Raw genomic sequence first — 14,421 nt, forward strand, 5'->3', positions numbered from 1 at the left:
TTACAGCCCGCCGCGCGGCCCGCGCTCCGCCCGCGTGGCGGAGAAGCCTGTCGGGCCCCAGTCCGGCTCCCGGGGCACAGACGGCGGGCGCGGGAGCTGACGGCGGGCGCGGGAGCTCCCGGCAGGCGCGAGGCGGCTCGCCGGCCGCCAGGGAGAAGCTGGGCGTCTCGGGAGTTCCACCGCGCCGCAGTCTCACCTGTTCGGCGGAGGAAGCAGCAGGCGGGCGGGTTTGCAAGCTGACAGGCGCCGCGGGGCCGCACGCTGTGCCCTGAGTGCGGGCGGCAGGGATGGGTCTGTAAGCTCGGGTCCGCCCGCCTTGTCGGGACGAACTCGCGGATGGGAGGTCCAGGGAAGCGCCGTCTGGGAGAGCGAGTGCTTTCTTCGGGCAGAACAAAACCTGACTGAGTTCAGAGAGCCTCTGCGGGGTCGCGGAGCGGGTCGGCACCGAGAGCCGGGGCGCGCCCGCCCTCGCCCCACGCGGAGCTCAGGGAGGGCGGTGAGGGGACCCTCCGGCCTTCCTTTTTTCCTTTCCTCTCCCCGCCTCTGCCTCGAGGAGGAAAGCCCGCTAGCCCGGGGCCACTCGGGTTTTGTTAAAACCAGAGAACTGCAGCCCAGCGGTACTCCGGGAGGGATAAGGCCGATGGGGAAGCGGGGGGCGGGGACTCGAGGGCGACCTGGGCGGCCCTTTGGGGAATCCGGGCGCGGGAGCGGCGGACTGGGAGGGAGGCGCGCGGCGCGGCGCGGGAGCGGCTCCGGGCCGGGGTAGCCTTAGGGTCGCGGCTGTTGGGGGTTGTAAGGAAAAGTGCCCTTGTACAGTCTCCACGCCAGTAAGACCTGCCCCTCTCTGCCGCGTCTGCCCGCCTGCGTCCGGGTGGGGGAGGTCGTGCCTGGAGCAAGAGTTCTTTTAAACTGTCTCTAGCAACCGTTCCGTGCTCTTGCACTTTAAGGGTGTTGGTTTCCTCTTCTCACAACTGTAGTTAAGCTCATTTCCCGGCTTCTTGATTGCAGATTTGGAGAGCGTATTAGGCCAATTTTGGAGTGGGGGTAGGGGTCCTGTATGAAAGAATTCAGTGCTTGACTTATTAGCTGGGCTGGGAAACCAGGAGGTTCGGGCGAGGAGGTAATTGCGGCGAGCGAGCAGCCTTAATTCTTTAAGAACCGACCCTTGGCAGGAAGTGCTTTTTAGAGGTGTACGGAGGAGCTAATGTTGCTTGTTAGGTTTTGTAACGTGTTCCCTTAACCACTTAGGTAGATAACCTGTTGGTTTGCACTTGTTTTGCTTGCATGTCTCAGCCAACAACATTTGGTGCAGAATCTGCAGATACCGACGTAGCGAGTTTTGCATTCGATGGCTGTGGACAAACACTTTAACTTTACATCTTCGGTTAGGACACAAGTGAATCACTTTTTTAGTCAGCTCAGATGCTGCCTGGGATTCTCCCAGAAAGCCCTGCACTCGAAAGAGAAATGTAACTCATGTCCCTTTTAGGTTCTTACCCCCAAAGTTGTAACTTCTCATTGCCAGGAGCTTTTCCTGTATTGTTTTCTCTTTTTGCATTTTCTTTTCCATTTCTAACTGAAGACAAAAAGGAAAATGTTATTGATGGCTACAGATGGCTAATTTTACAGAATATAGAATTTTGCTGAACAGTGAAAGTGGAAAGCGTATTAAAATTCGTCAGATTTTTCAAGAAAAGTACCTCATAACTTCAAACGCTGACCTCATTCCCTTGACTCAGTTTCCTTGTGTATACGTGGGTGTTTTCTGATGCAGAATTTTTTTTAAATTTTTTAACGTTTATTCATTTTTTGATAGAGACAGAGCGTGAGTGGGGGAGGGGTGGAGAGAGAGGGAGACACAGAATCTGAAGCAGGCTCCAGGCCCTGAACTGACAGCACAGGGCCAGACATGGGGCTCAAACTCACCGACAGTGAGATCATGACCTGAGCTGAAGTATGAAGCCCAACCGACTGAGCCACCCAGGCGCCCCTCTGATGCAGAATTTTTATGGATTTCAGGAGATGGATACAAATGAAAGCCCGTCTTGGGGTCCACCAAATAGTGGTTTAATAGCTGCTTCCTTATTCTTGGGGAAGAGGAACTGAGATTTATAGGATGTGGCCAAGAATAAAGCTCAAGAATTTTAAATAAATGGGAAAATATTCAAAACTTTAGATTTTTTACACTTATTCCTGTATGCCTATGAAGTCACTTTTGAAAATGAGCTAAGTTATTCCCTTGGATCAGCAGAGCCTCTTTTTTTTCTTATTCCCAGGTTAGAGACCTTAATTTTGGGGATTGCAAGGATCTTTTTTTCACTACCTTTTCTTTTACTCTCAGCATAGTTATTGATTGTCCTCTTGCTTCTAGAGGTGAGTCTCAGTCCTTGGGCGTCTTATTTCCAACATGAATTATACAAATCAAGGCAAAACTGTTAACTTCGTTTCAGATAACTTTGGTGCTCAAGTAGATAATAGAGTGTGAGCGACAGTTTTACTTTTTTATTTGGCCACATTCTTCCTGTCCCCTAAGAAATGTTGTTTTTTAATTCCTCATCTGAGCTACTAACTCTTCTGTTACTGATGGGATGAACTTTCCATTAGTTATCCATAAATATGTGTTTTTTGTGTGTGCGTTCAGTTTCAGGTATTGCTGATGTGAGCACCTTTCAATTAATAGTTGTTTGCCGTATATAATTCTTATAACATCCTTATCCCCTGCCTCCTTTTTTTAATGAATTGAGACCTGGGGTCCCTGGGTTGCTCAGTCAGTTAAGTGCCCTACTTTTGATCTCAGCTCAGGTCATGGGTTCAAGCTCCGCATTGGACTCCGCGCAGGGTATGAAGCCTACTTTAAAAAAACAACAAAAAAAATTGAGACCTGAGTCCTAGAGATGTCAAGTGACTTTGCCAAATTCACAAAGCTCTGTCTCCAGTATCGTACTGCTCCTTCTTCTATCCTTGTACTGCCAGGATTTGTTCAGTCAGCTGTGTGCCATTTGTGAAATCCTGTTACTCTGTAACTTAAAAACCTAAGGTAGTCAACCCAAGATTAACAGTTTGTCATCTTTCCGACCTACCTGAAATCTGTTCCCATCCTTTTTTTCCTTACTTAATGCACTTTTTACAAATCCATTGGCTTGTCAGTTAATTGAATGTGTAGTGTGTGTGTGTGTGTGTGTTGGGAGAGGTTTATATACGAAGTTTAATGACATCGTTCTGACTCCAAAAGTCTTCCTGCATTAGTTTACACTTTAATCCTTTCATACCCATACTGAATCTATACCTTGGACTGAAGAGGGTTCAGAAGCAGATTTCTGGGAGACTTGTGTAACTGTGTCTGGGTAAGCTTTCTGTGGCAGAGCTATCCACATGAGACATATCAGTGCCTACCACTGCAAGATTGGTTAGGATGCTTTCAGTACAGGAAACTGGAAACCCAACTCGGATGGGCTTAAATGACCACCTGAAAGGTCCTGAGGGCAAAACTTTCTATCAGTTTCTCTGTGGTCCTTTTAGGTGTCACGTCCACAGGCTGATTTTGCAAGATGACTGCAAGCAACAGTCTGGACCCCTGTTAACATATTCTCATATGGGAACTTCACTTCCCACCACCTTCCAAAGAGGGCCCTTGGCGTTGAGGTGATTAACTTCGGTCTGGTCACTTGAACTAGTAACTAGAACAATGGAAATCTGATAACCTGGGGGCCCCATCTCAGAACTGAAGAAGTCGGTTTAAATCCCACCTCACCTGTTTGGCCGCTGCCATACCTTCAGTAAGGGCCAGTGTGGACATGGCGGAAGTCAGCCACTATGGGGACTGTAAAGGCCTCCAAGGATGCCAGTTCTAAAGAGATGAATAGATTAAAGTAAGTAGAACTGAATCAACATTTGAATGTAGCCTTACATTTCATAGAGGAATCTTACTGATTTGGAGCGAGAAGACAGGCATTCTAGGAGAGGAGGAGTTTGGAGAACAATGTGGAATCATTGGGCAAAAAGCAAGTAGCCCAGCCCAGCTGGCTGAAGTTGACAGTGCAGAAGTGGAAGAAAAAGTTAGAAAGGCAAGTTGTTGATGATAATAGTAATGGCTATCTTTTATTGAGCTCTTATGTGTCAAACCCTGCAGTGGACACTTTATATGGATTTATCGCAATTACTACTTTTTATTTTATTAAAAAGAATTTTTTTTAATGTTTATTCATTTTTTTTTATTTAAACAACTTTTTTTAATGTTTATTTTTGAGAGAGAGAGACAGAGACAGAGCGTGAGCAGGGGAGGGGTAGAGAGAGGGAGACACAGAATTCAAAGCAGGCTCCAGGCTCCAAGCTGTCAGCACAGAGCCTAATGCAGGGTTCCAACCCACGAACCATGAGATCATGACCTGAGCCAAAGTTGTACGTTTAACTGACTGAGCCACCCAGGCGCCCCTGTCTCAGTTACTATTAATTGGTACTGTGAGCATTCCCCATTTACAGGTAAAGAAATGGAGGCTCAGAGAAGTTTAGATACTTGGCCAAGGTCACAAAACATTCCAGCCCAGATCATCTTGATCCCCTAGCCTGCCCTCTCTCCTGAGGTAACAGTAACACTGAAGCTTTTGAACTGAGTGTTATGAATGCTGTACTCCAGGAATATGACTCTTATCAGAATGTGTAAGATGGATTGGCCTGGACAGAGGCTAAGAATGTAAAGAGGGGTTGGGAAGCTGTTAGAGGTAGCCTAGGAGAACAATAAAGCCCCACCGGGAACTACAGCCATGAGCACAGACTGGAGAGCACTAATCAATTGTACAAGATTATTTCTAGGTTAAGATCTATGAGACCTGGAGACCAGTTGGATTTGAGGGCCAACAAGACAAAGAACACTTGTAAGACTGGGTGGTAGAAGAAACATGGTGTTACAAAGAGAGAAGGAGGAAGCTTTGCAATCAGGTGTAATATCCAAACGGCCCAGACACATATCTGGACAGGTTGCTTCTTCCCCCAGTCTTTGCAGCCACTTTTTTTTGTTGCCGGTCTACAAGTATGTGTTTCCATGTTTCATCCGTTTTCAGACAGTTTTTCGTATTTTAACATACCTTGGTAGAGATGCAGCTTATAATCAGTGGCATCGTAAAATCACTGCAGGTACTTCTCCACATTTTATCCGACTGCCTCCCAACTTTTAATCAAGTGTCATTGGTGAGAGAAGGAAAATCCTGTATTGGTAAATCTTGTGCAGCCGATTGCTTGGCAGAGCCAGGAAGAAGAACCATGACTTCTGGGCTCCATCCATCAGCTGAGTTTCCTCAGTTTATATGACAGATATTAAAATCAGTGTTGCCTCATGATACAGGATTGTAGTAAAACATATGCATATTTCTTTATTACAACTGAAATAATTTGAGAAGATGGGAAGGCATAGTTTAAGTAGGGTGCCTCATCCTTGTATAGAACCTGGCTGCCATGATTCCTTGTCCTAATTTGCCACCAACCGTGAGCAGATCAACTCTGGGTATTGGTTTCTTTCTTTAAAAGATTAAACTGAGGTGCTTTCCAAGTCCCTTTCAGAACTAAAATTTTTTATTTTCACTTTTGCCAAGAGCAAACCCTTTGTTTCTGTTTGACTAGGAATAGAGAGGGAAAGTTGAAATCATTTAGGTCTTAGGCAACATCAGGATCAGTGATGGAAGTTAGTTGTTAACCATAACTACTGGACATGTTCTGGCCTAGCAGAGTGAATTATATTTAGGAAGATAACCTGACCTAATTTTGAGTTTGTGTAATAGAACCCCTCCTTCCCCTGACACACATCCCCGACCCCTATTTGAACTCATAAATGTTATCATTTCCAAACTGTTTGGTTCCCACTGGGTTCCTGCTGGCATATTTTCTCAATGGGAACTTTTTTTTTTTTTTGGTCTCATGTGTGTTTCCTTTTAGAATTGTATGGTCCCTGGATATAAATTATTTGTACTTGCTGAATGTTCAGAAAGACTAAATTCCCACCCTTCCTTCTCCCTAGCCCCTGCCAGTTGTATTTGAAGTAAAGTGGTATGTAACCTTTCTTAAATTAGACTTTTGTACCTTTTGTTTGATGTCTTTGCTGACAGGGATTTAGGAAATCTTTTCTTTTTTAAAAAATATTTTTAGTCCTGGTACAGTCATGTTTTCTCTAGTTAGGAAAATAACCATTTTCTTGAAATGCCTGTGATTTCTAACTATAATCCTAATACTTGGTTAGAACCCTCCTGCTAGCACATTCTGGTTAAAGTTTCCATCTCTATGAAGTTCTCCCTTTGCCCTTTCCTATCCCCATTGTCACAGTTTCACCCAGTCAGAACAAATCTTTATAAGTCCATACTAAAAAGACCTAATTAAAGCCACGCTGGAGAATTGGCCATTCAGGTCTCTACTGAATCTGTTAATGCTAAACCCCAGAGTATCTATTCTCCTCTTGTCTTGGAATAGCAAATACTACCACAGAGTAATTGTTAGGAATTTCTCTTTCCCCAAAGAACAGTTCTCATGATACCAAATTCAATAATATTCATTTACTTCTCTGGGAGTTTGGCAGTGTGGTGTGCATCCTTAGGGGATAGTGTTCATGGTACCTCTGCTTCGGCCTTTGGCAGAAGAAATAAATTACTGATATTTACAGAAGTTGTTGACACCTCTATCTGCTATATTTGTGAGCTGATATGCACCTCTGAAAATTTGAATTTTACTTCTTTCAGAACTTGTAGATATTTACTGTGGATCTGAGGTGCATTTATAAGAGAAACTATCATTTTTTTTTTTAAGTAAGCAAAGCTGTAGGAAGCAGATTGAAGAAGATGCCTTGTAGGTTAGCAGCCACACATCTGGATGGGGTTCCAACTCTGCCACTTAGGATTGGGTAGGCTATGGTAGGTAAGTCATTTCCTCTCTTTGAGACTCGTATGTAGAACTTGGAGGTGATAATACAGGTGCCTACTTTGGAAGGGTGTTCAAACCATCAATGTTAAACATGAAAGTTAAGTAGGGGACTGAATTTAATGATTATGGTAAAAAGATCTCTCTATTGTACAGAATGTCCATTGAAGCATTGTTTATAATAACAAAAGATTGAAAGATACAATAAATGCCTTTCAGAAGAATAAATTACAGCTGGCCAATGGAATATACTTTGCAACTTCTGTATATACTGAATGTAGCTGGTCAATAGCATATATTCAACACTTTTCTTCTTTTTTTTAAAATTTATTTATTGTTTAATTTACATCCAAGTTAGTTAGCATATGGTGCAACAATGATTTCAGGAGTAGATTCCTTAATGCCACTTGCCCATTTAGACCATTCCCCCTCGCACAACCCCTCCAGCAACCCTCTAGTCTTTCTCTCCCTGTTTTTATATTATATTTGCTTCCCTTCCCTTGTGTTCATGTTTTCTATCTTAAAGTCCTCATACGAGTGAAGTCATATGATATTTGTCTTTATCTAATTTCACTTAGCATAATACTCTCCAATTCCATCCACTTAGTTGCAAATGGCAAGATTTCATTCTTTTTGATTGCCAAGTAATACTCTGTTGTACATATATACCACATCTTTATTCACTCATCTGTCAATGGACATTTGGGCTCTTTCCATACTTTGGCTATTGTCGATAGTGCTGCTATAAACATTGGGGTGCATGTGCCCCTTCGAAACAGCATACCTGTGTCCTTTGGGTAAATACCTAGTAGTGCAATTGCTAGGTCATAGGGAAATTCTATTTTTAATTTTTTGAAGAACCTCCATATGTTTTCCAGAGTGGCTGCACCAGTTTGCATTCCCACCAGTAGTGCAAAAGAGATCTCTTTCTCTGCATCCTCACCAACATCTGTTGTTGCCTGAGTTGTTAAGGGTAGCCATTCTGACACCTGTTGGCAGGTGTGAGGTGGTATCTCATTGTGGTTTTGATTTGTATTTCCTGATGATGAGTGCTGTTGAGCATTTTTTCATGTGTCTGTTCGCTATCTGGATGTCTTCTTTGGAGAAGTGTACTGGACACTTTTCTAAGGTGCTCTACATACATTGATTTATTTTGGCTTCACAAAACCCCACAAGGTAGGTACTCCAATTTTACAGATGAGAAAATTAAGGCACAGAAAGGTTAAGTGACTTGTTCAAGGCTCCACAGCCAGTAGCTGGCAGAGCCAGGATTTGAACCCAGGCAGTCCAGCTGCAGTCACCTTAGCTACCCTGCTACGCTGTATGCTTATTAGACCCTAAGTAGTCATCTTTGCATTTGCAGTTCTACCCATAGAACTAGAAGAAACAAAGTTGAGTTTCTTCATCATTACATTCTGAGAGGTTAACAGCATAATCAATATAGGACTTTTGACAGTAACTAAAGTTTTTAGAAAGAAAGCTAAAAGAATAATGCTTATGATTAGTCCTTGAAAGAGTAACCTTTTGTTTATTCTGAGTCTTTTTTTCAAAATTCTGCACTGAAGCATTCTCTTCTTGGGTGTAATCAGAAGCATAGATCACAGAAGAGCTCTATAATTATTTGGTGTAAAAAAGAAAAATCAGTGATCAAAAGCCCAGTTGCCAGTAGGCTGAACCAGTGTGACTGGCCAAGGACATCCAGCATCAGTTTCCTTACCTGGCCTTCGTTCCACCTGGGTTTGATTTACAAGGTGTATAAGACCTGAGAGGTGTGAGCTGGGAGGGGAGGGCACCCAAATCCTCTAGGGGGCCTCTGTCTCCAGATTGTCTGATTTCCCTTGGACGGAGGTGTAAGTCATGTGTATTTTGAAAACATCTACTAGGTCATTCTGACACAGGCCCTGTTAATGGCCACCTGTTCAGGCTCAAGATAGATACGTTTATCACCATCCTTAGTTCTCTTGGGATTATTAGACCCTTTTAGAACTTCATTTTCTTTCTGGGTTTGGGTCAGTAGATCTGACAACATTATGATGATTATGAGTACCACGGTTCCTCAAATAAGAGAATCACAAAATTCTCAGAGTGGCCTACATAGTAACATGAAATGTGACCAGGTGATAACTGTTGACTTTGGAGACACTCTTTAGAAGAGATGAATAAATGATTACTAGATTGTGTTTGCTTTTTAAAGTGCCACATTGTAGCAAGCTGGTTTTTTTTAAACATTTTAACTCTGCTTCTCCCCATTCACCTCCTTACCCAATAACCTTTGTAAAATGTGGGTGTTTAGATTCAGTTTAAACAAAGAAATGTGTTCTCATGACACATGCCTTATGTATGTTACACAGGTTTGAATTTAAATCTTTCAATACCTTTTCTCTTGGGGGTTGCATAACTTATCTTTGTTAATTATGTTTTTCCACCCTCTTTTAATTTCAGCTGAGGCTGTGATGCTGCCTTTGTGTATTTGTACAAATTAGCTTGAAGAACATGATAATTTATTTTGAATATTCAAGTAATCACATCACTTAAGAGACTGCAATCAGATAAGAATTATAAGTAGTTGCTCGTGGCAGAAAATGTTGCTTAAAGGCCCCCTTGTCTCCCAGTTATTTGCAATTGGCAGTCTCAGACGTTTAGGAATATGAAGCATTTCTCAGCCTCTTTAAGCTTAGTCTTTAAAGCAACCATTAGAGGCATGCAGAAGGTCTTGATGGCCATGATCTGCTTTGGCCATTGATTTTCTTGAATCATGCTTGTAGAGGAGACGGTGGTTGCTCTGTGAAGCAGGTTGGAGCTTCTCCAGATGAACCCCTTAAATACTGCACTCACTTCCTCTTCAGAGCAGCTCCTTTTTGTTGACTTGGCAAGGAGTGGTAGGTCTGGAATAGGCTCAGTGACCCCAAAGGAAGACGGCTGTGACTGCAGCGTGCCGTGAGATAGGTGCTTCTCACTGAGCATTGGTAGAGATAGAGCCTCATGCTTCAGTTCATCATCTTTGAGAAACGGGACTGGCATATGTTAAAGGACTTCCCCAAATTCAAGATTTAGGTGAGTAGTTGCAAAGTATCATTGGAAGACCGATCTCGGTGGGTGCTCTCCTTGTCCATAGACTTGAGTATCCACCCACTGTCCATTTTAGTTCTAATCCCCGTCTGGGCTGCAGACTGAACCTCTCATCAGCTAGTTTTCACCTAGATGTCCTACTAACTGCTCTGTCCTGTTGGCCAGCATGGTGAAGAGCACTACCATCTACCAGTTTGCCCAAGCCTTCAAGCTGGCAGCAGTGTTTGAGTTCTTCTCTCTCATCAGCCATGTCCTTCCTTCTACTCCAGCTGTCAGTCACCAAATATTGTCCATTCAGGCTCCTCTCTGTCCCTCTCCACGGCCCCTTTCCCTCCTAGGGCCCAACCCTTGCAGCGCGTGAGTTTTTGGATAACTGAACAACTACAGTTTCTCCCTGGCTCCTTCTGGTCTTCCCTGTGGTCCGGTTCCTACTCTGTTGCCACAGTGGTCTCCTGACACGTTAATAGGATCATTTCACTTCATCCTAAAAATTTCATTTTCCCCCTCTTCTGGGCCATCCTTCATCCAACTTCATTTCCTGCCACTTTCCTGCCTGCACTTCTCACTCTGTACACACCACAGACTTCATTTCTCCAAATGTGCCTGGTCTAGGGGTGTCTGGGTGGCTCATTTGGTTAAGCGTCTGACTCTTGTTTTCAACTCAGGTCATGATCTCACAGTTCGTGGGTTCAAGCCCCACATTGGGCTCTGTGCTGGCAGTGTGGAGCCTGGCTCAGGATTCTCTTTCTCTTCCTCTCTCTCTCCCAAAATAAATAAACTTCAAAAAAATTTAAATAAAAGAAAAAATAGAACAAATGTCCCATTTCTACTCCACATAGGCTGTATTTGGATGCCTCCTCATCGATTGCTCCCCACCAAAAAAACGAACACAAGAGCAAAGTAAATTTAATGGCAAAAAAAAAGCCCTGTTTTTCATGAATTCTTCAAATCCTCACAGCATAGGGCTTTTGATCCTTTTGATGGAATCAAGTGTTCTTGGTTCTGATACCAACCTTCATGTGCCTCAGTTTCCTCATTCTTAAAGTGAGAATAACTGGTGCTTTGCTTTGCTTTTTGCTCAGTGTCTGGCATGTTTATCTCTGTGTCCTTGGTACCTATATGCCATCAGCTATGTGGTAGCTGTCTAGAAATTATTTGCATGAATGAGTCTCTAAAGATGTAGCTTTCAAGGATCAATTCAGTACAGTACAGCACAGTAATCTGTGCTAATGGCTGTGTGAAGATGAGTGTACCTGGGTAGCCTGAGAATACATAATTCATGAATGAGGAGCCCACCTGGGCAGGAGACTCTGAAGGATGGGCTTCCCTGCCTGTAATGTTTCCATCCTCCCACTCTAAGCTGTGGGAGTAAAGCAGCAATAACCTCAGACCATACAAATTGCTAAATATCCACTCACCCAGGAGCAAAGGTGACACATGCTATTATTTTAAAGAGCTTTGCTTATTTGCATATTAACCTTGTTAAGCATTCAAGTAGAGCATGACAGTGATATACCACGCCAGTAGCACTGCGCCCAAGGAAAGAATAGTAAATTCTGGTGTCTTAGGCACCTGGCTATTCCATGAGAAAATAATGATGGAGACTGACATACTTTTCTAACCTTGTTTTGGTGGGCCACAACATGGATCTGAGGTTGAAGTAGACCATATAAGTTGGACAGAGCCTATCTGTGTTAGTAGCCCCATGGCCATTAGTTCATTGATCATTCACACTCCCCATTGAGGATTTTTGTGTGCTACCCTCTGCTAAGGACCATAAATCCTGTAGTAACACATGACCATACACCCACTGGCAAAGAGATTGTAGTTCAGGAGAAGAGGTGAAGTATGTACTTGAGTCAACATAATTACTGGTATTGCAGATATGCCCTTTTTTTTTTTTTGCAGTAAGGTTTGGCTGTAAGTGATGAAGCTTCCAAAATAATAGTGGAGTCAACAGTGGGATCTTAAAATAAAATGGAAATTCATTATCTCCCATAAAAGGTTGCTGAGGCAGTCCAGGGCTGGTTTAACCTTCCATAGACTCACTTCTAGCTCACTGTGCATCAGGCCTAGGTTGTGATCCCTGTCTTCCAACTAGCAGGATGAAGGAAGAGACCAAAGAAGGGACACAGGGGTCATCCAGGCCTTCTTTTATTTTATTATTATTTTTTAATATAACTTATTGTCAAGTTGGCTGACATACAGTGTGCCCTTGGTTTCGGGGGTAGATTCCCATGATTCATCGCTAACCTACAACATCCAGTGCTCATCCCAACAAGTGCCCTCCTCAATGCCCATCCCCCATCCCCCCCCCCGCCCCCTCCAATCAACCCTCAGTTTGTTCTCTGTATTTAAGAGTCTCTTATGGTTTGCCTCCCTCCCTCTCTCTATTTTTTCCCCTTCCCTTCCCCCATGGTCTTCTGTTAAGTTTCTCAAGATCCACATATGCGTGAAAACATATGATGTCTGTCTTTCTCTGCCTGACTTATTTCACTCAGCATAATACCCTCCAGTTTCATCCATGTTGCTGCAAATGGCCAGATTTCATTCTTTCTCATTGCCAAGTAGTATTCCATTGTATATATGAACCACATCTTCTTTATCCATTCGTCAGTTGATGGACAATTAGGCTCTTTCCATAATTTGGCTGTTGTTGAAAGTGCTGCTCTAAACATTGGGGTACATGTGCCCCTTGAATCAACACTCCTGTATCCCTTGGATAAATTCCTAGTAGTGCTATTGCTGGATCATACGGTAATTCTCTTTTTAATTTTTTGAGGAACCTCCACACTGTTTTCCAGAGCGGCTGCAGCAGTTTGCATTCCCACCAACAGTGCAAGAGGATTCCCATTTCTCCACATCCTTGCGAGCATCTGTTGTTTCTTGAGTTGTTAATTTTAGCAACTCTGACCAGTGTGAGGTGGTATCTCGGCGTGGTTTTGATTTGTATTGTGCCTTCTTTTAGGAGAAGTTCCCAGAAACTGCCCCTGGATAATTTTGCTTGTTTCCTTGGCCAGAACTTCAGCATGTGGCCACGTGAAGCTGGCAAAGTCTCATTTGATCCTGGCCATAGGCAGCCAGAAGTCTGCTACTCTATATACAGAAATTAGGCAATAACGCTCAGTCTGTACGACAGGTGGTGGATGAGATTGACAGTCCTGCCCATGTGAAATTTAGATTCAGGAGAAGATACTGACAGATGAACAGATACGAGTACTGCAGTGATGGGGACTATGTGACTTCATGTGAATGAGAACAAACAGGAAGGACACCTAATTAATACGGGATCAGGAAAGCTTGCCTGGAGAAGCAGGAATCTGTCTGATGGAAAGAGGAAATAGGCCAAATATTCTAGCAAAGGCTCTGAAGAGAGAGGGGCAGGTGGCTAGGGAAGGGAGGAACATGTGAGGAACTGAAAAAATCAGTAAGGAAAACCAGAGGAGGAAGCAGAGTCCTGATCACGTGAGCCCTGGGAACCACACTGAGGAGTTTGGACATTTTTCTGAAAACTTTTAACCGGTAGTGAGGAGGTGAGTAACCTAGAAAGATGTCTTTTGGGGGTGGGGAGCAGAATAAGCCTTGAGGCAGAGATGATCCATCAGGAGGGAGGGCATTACCAGAACAGTGGCTTTGGGGACAGAGAGAAGTGGATGGATACAACTCCTATCAGTTTCATGGAGTTTAAGAACTGGGAAAGAATTTAGAAATAACCATGGTCTGCTTTTTCACTTGAGAGATGATGAAAGCAAGGTTAAGCATTTAAATAGCTTGCTCAGGGTCACCCAGCTAGCTGTGGAGCAGCACCTGGAAACTTTCTCTGCCTGAACTCGTTCCCTTAGGTCACTGCTTGATATGCCAGTTTGGCAGAACAGGGCATTGTGGGCATTCAGAGAAGGCAGAGTTAAAGAGAAGCTAAGCCGGGGCGCCTGGGTGGCGCAGTCGGTTAAGCGTCCGACTTCAGCCAGGTCACGATCTCGCGGTCCGGGAGTTCGAGCCCCGCGTCAGGCTCTGGGCTGATGGCTCAGAGCCTGGAGCCTGTTTCCGATTCTGTGTTTCCCTCTCTCTCTGCCTCTCCCCCGTTCATGCTCTGTCTCTCTCTGTCCCAAAAATAAATAAACGTTGGAAAAAAAAAATTTAAAAAAAAAAGAGAAGCTAAGCCACTCTGGAACTGGGCCTTAAGAGATGAGAGTAATGTGCACAGGAGAATGGACAGGGGCCTCTGGATAGAGCAGATTACCTGAGCCTGGGTGTGGAGCTCAGCTGTGTTTGGTGCTCCTGGGTTCTGCAGTGTGAGTACAGCTCTAGAAAACTTCAAGGAAGTAGTAGAAGATAATGCTGCAGAAGTATTTTGAAATCATGGAAGCCTTTAATATAAGACTAAGTGGATTAGACTTAATTCCTTAAGCAACAGGGAGCCAGTTAACACTTAGTATCAGAGGACTTAATGTCATC

General features: G+C 43.8%; 1 protein-coding gene across 2 annotated transcripts in view; it reads left to right on the forward strand.

Annotated features, from left to right (window-relative positions):
* Positions 1-14,421, forward strand: part of ELOVL5 (ELOVL fatty acid elongase 5) — a 76,034-nt gene that overhangs the window by 249 nt on the left and 61,364 nt on the right. The gene's annotated exons all lie outside the window — the stretch shown is intronic.

The sequence above is a fragment of the Lynx rufus genome, unplaced genomic scaffold (genome assembly GCF_022079265.1).
Source record: "Lynx rufus isolate CCGP_SWC_20201006 ecotype Redwood Valley unplaced genomic scaffold, mLynRuf1.p SCAF_6, whole genome shotgun sequence".
NCBI classification, from domain to species: Eukaryota; Metazoa; Chordata; class Mammalia; order Carnivora; family Felidae; genus Lynx; species Lynx rufus.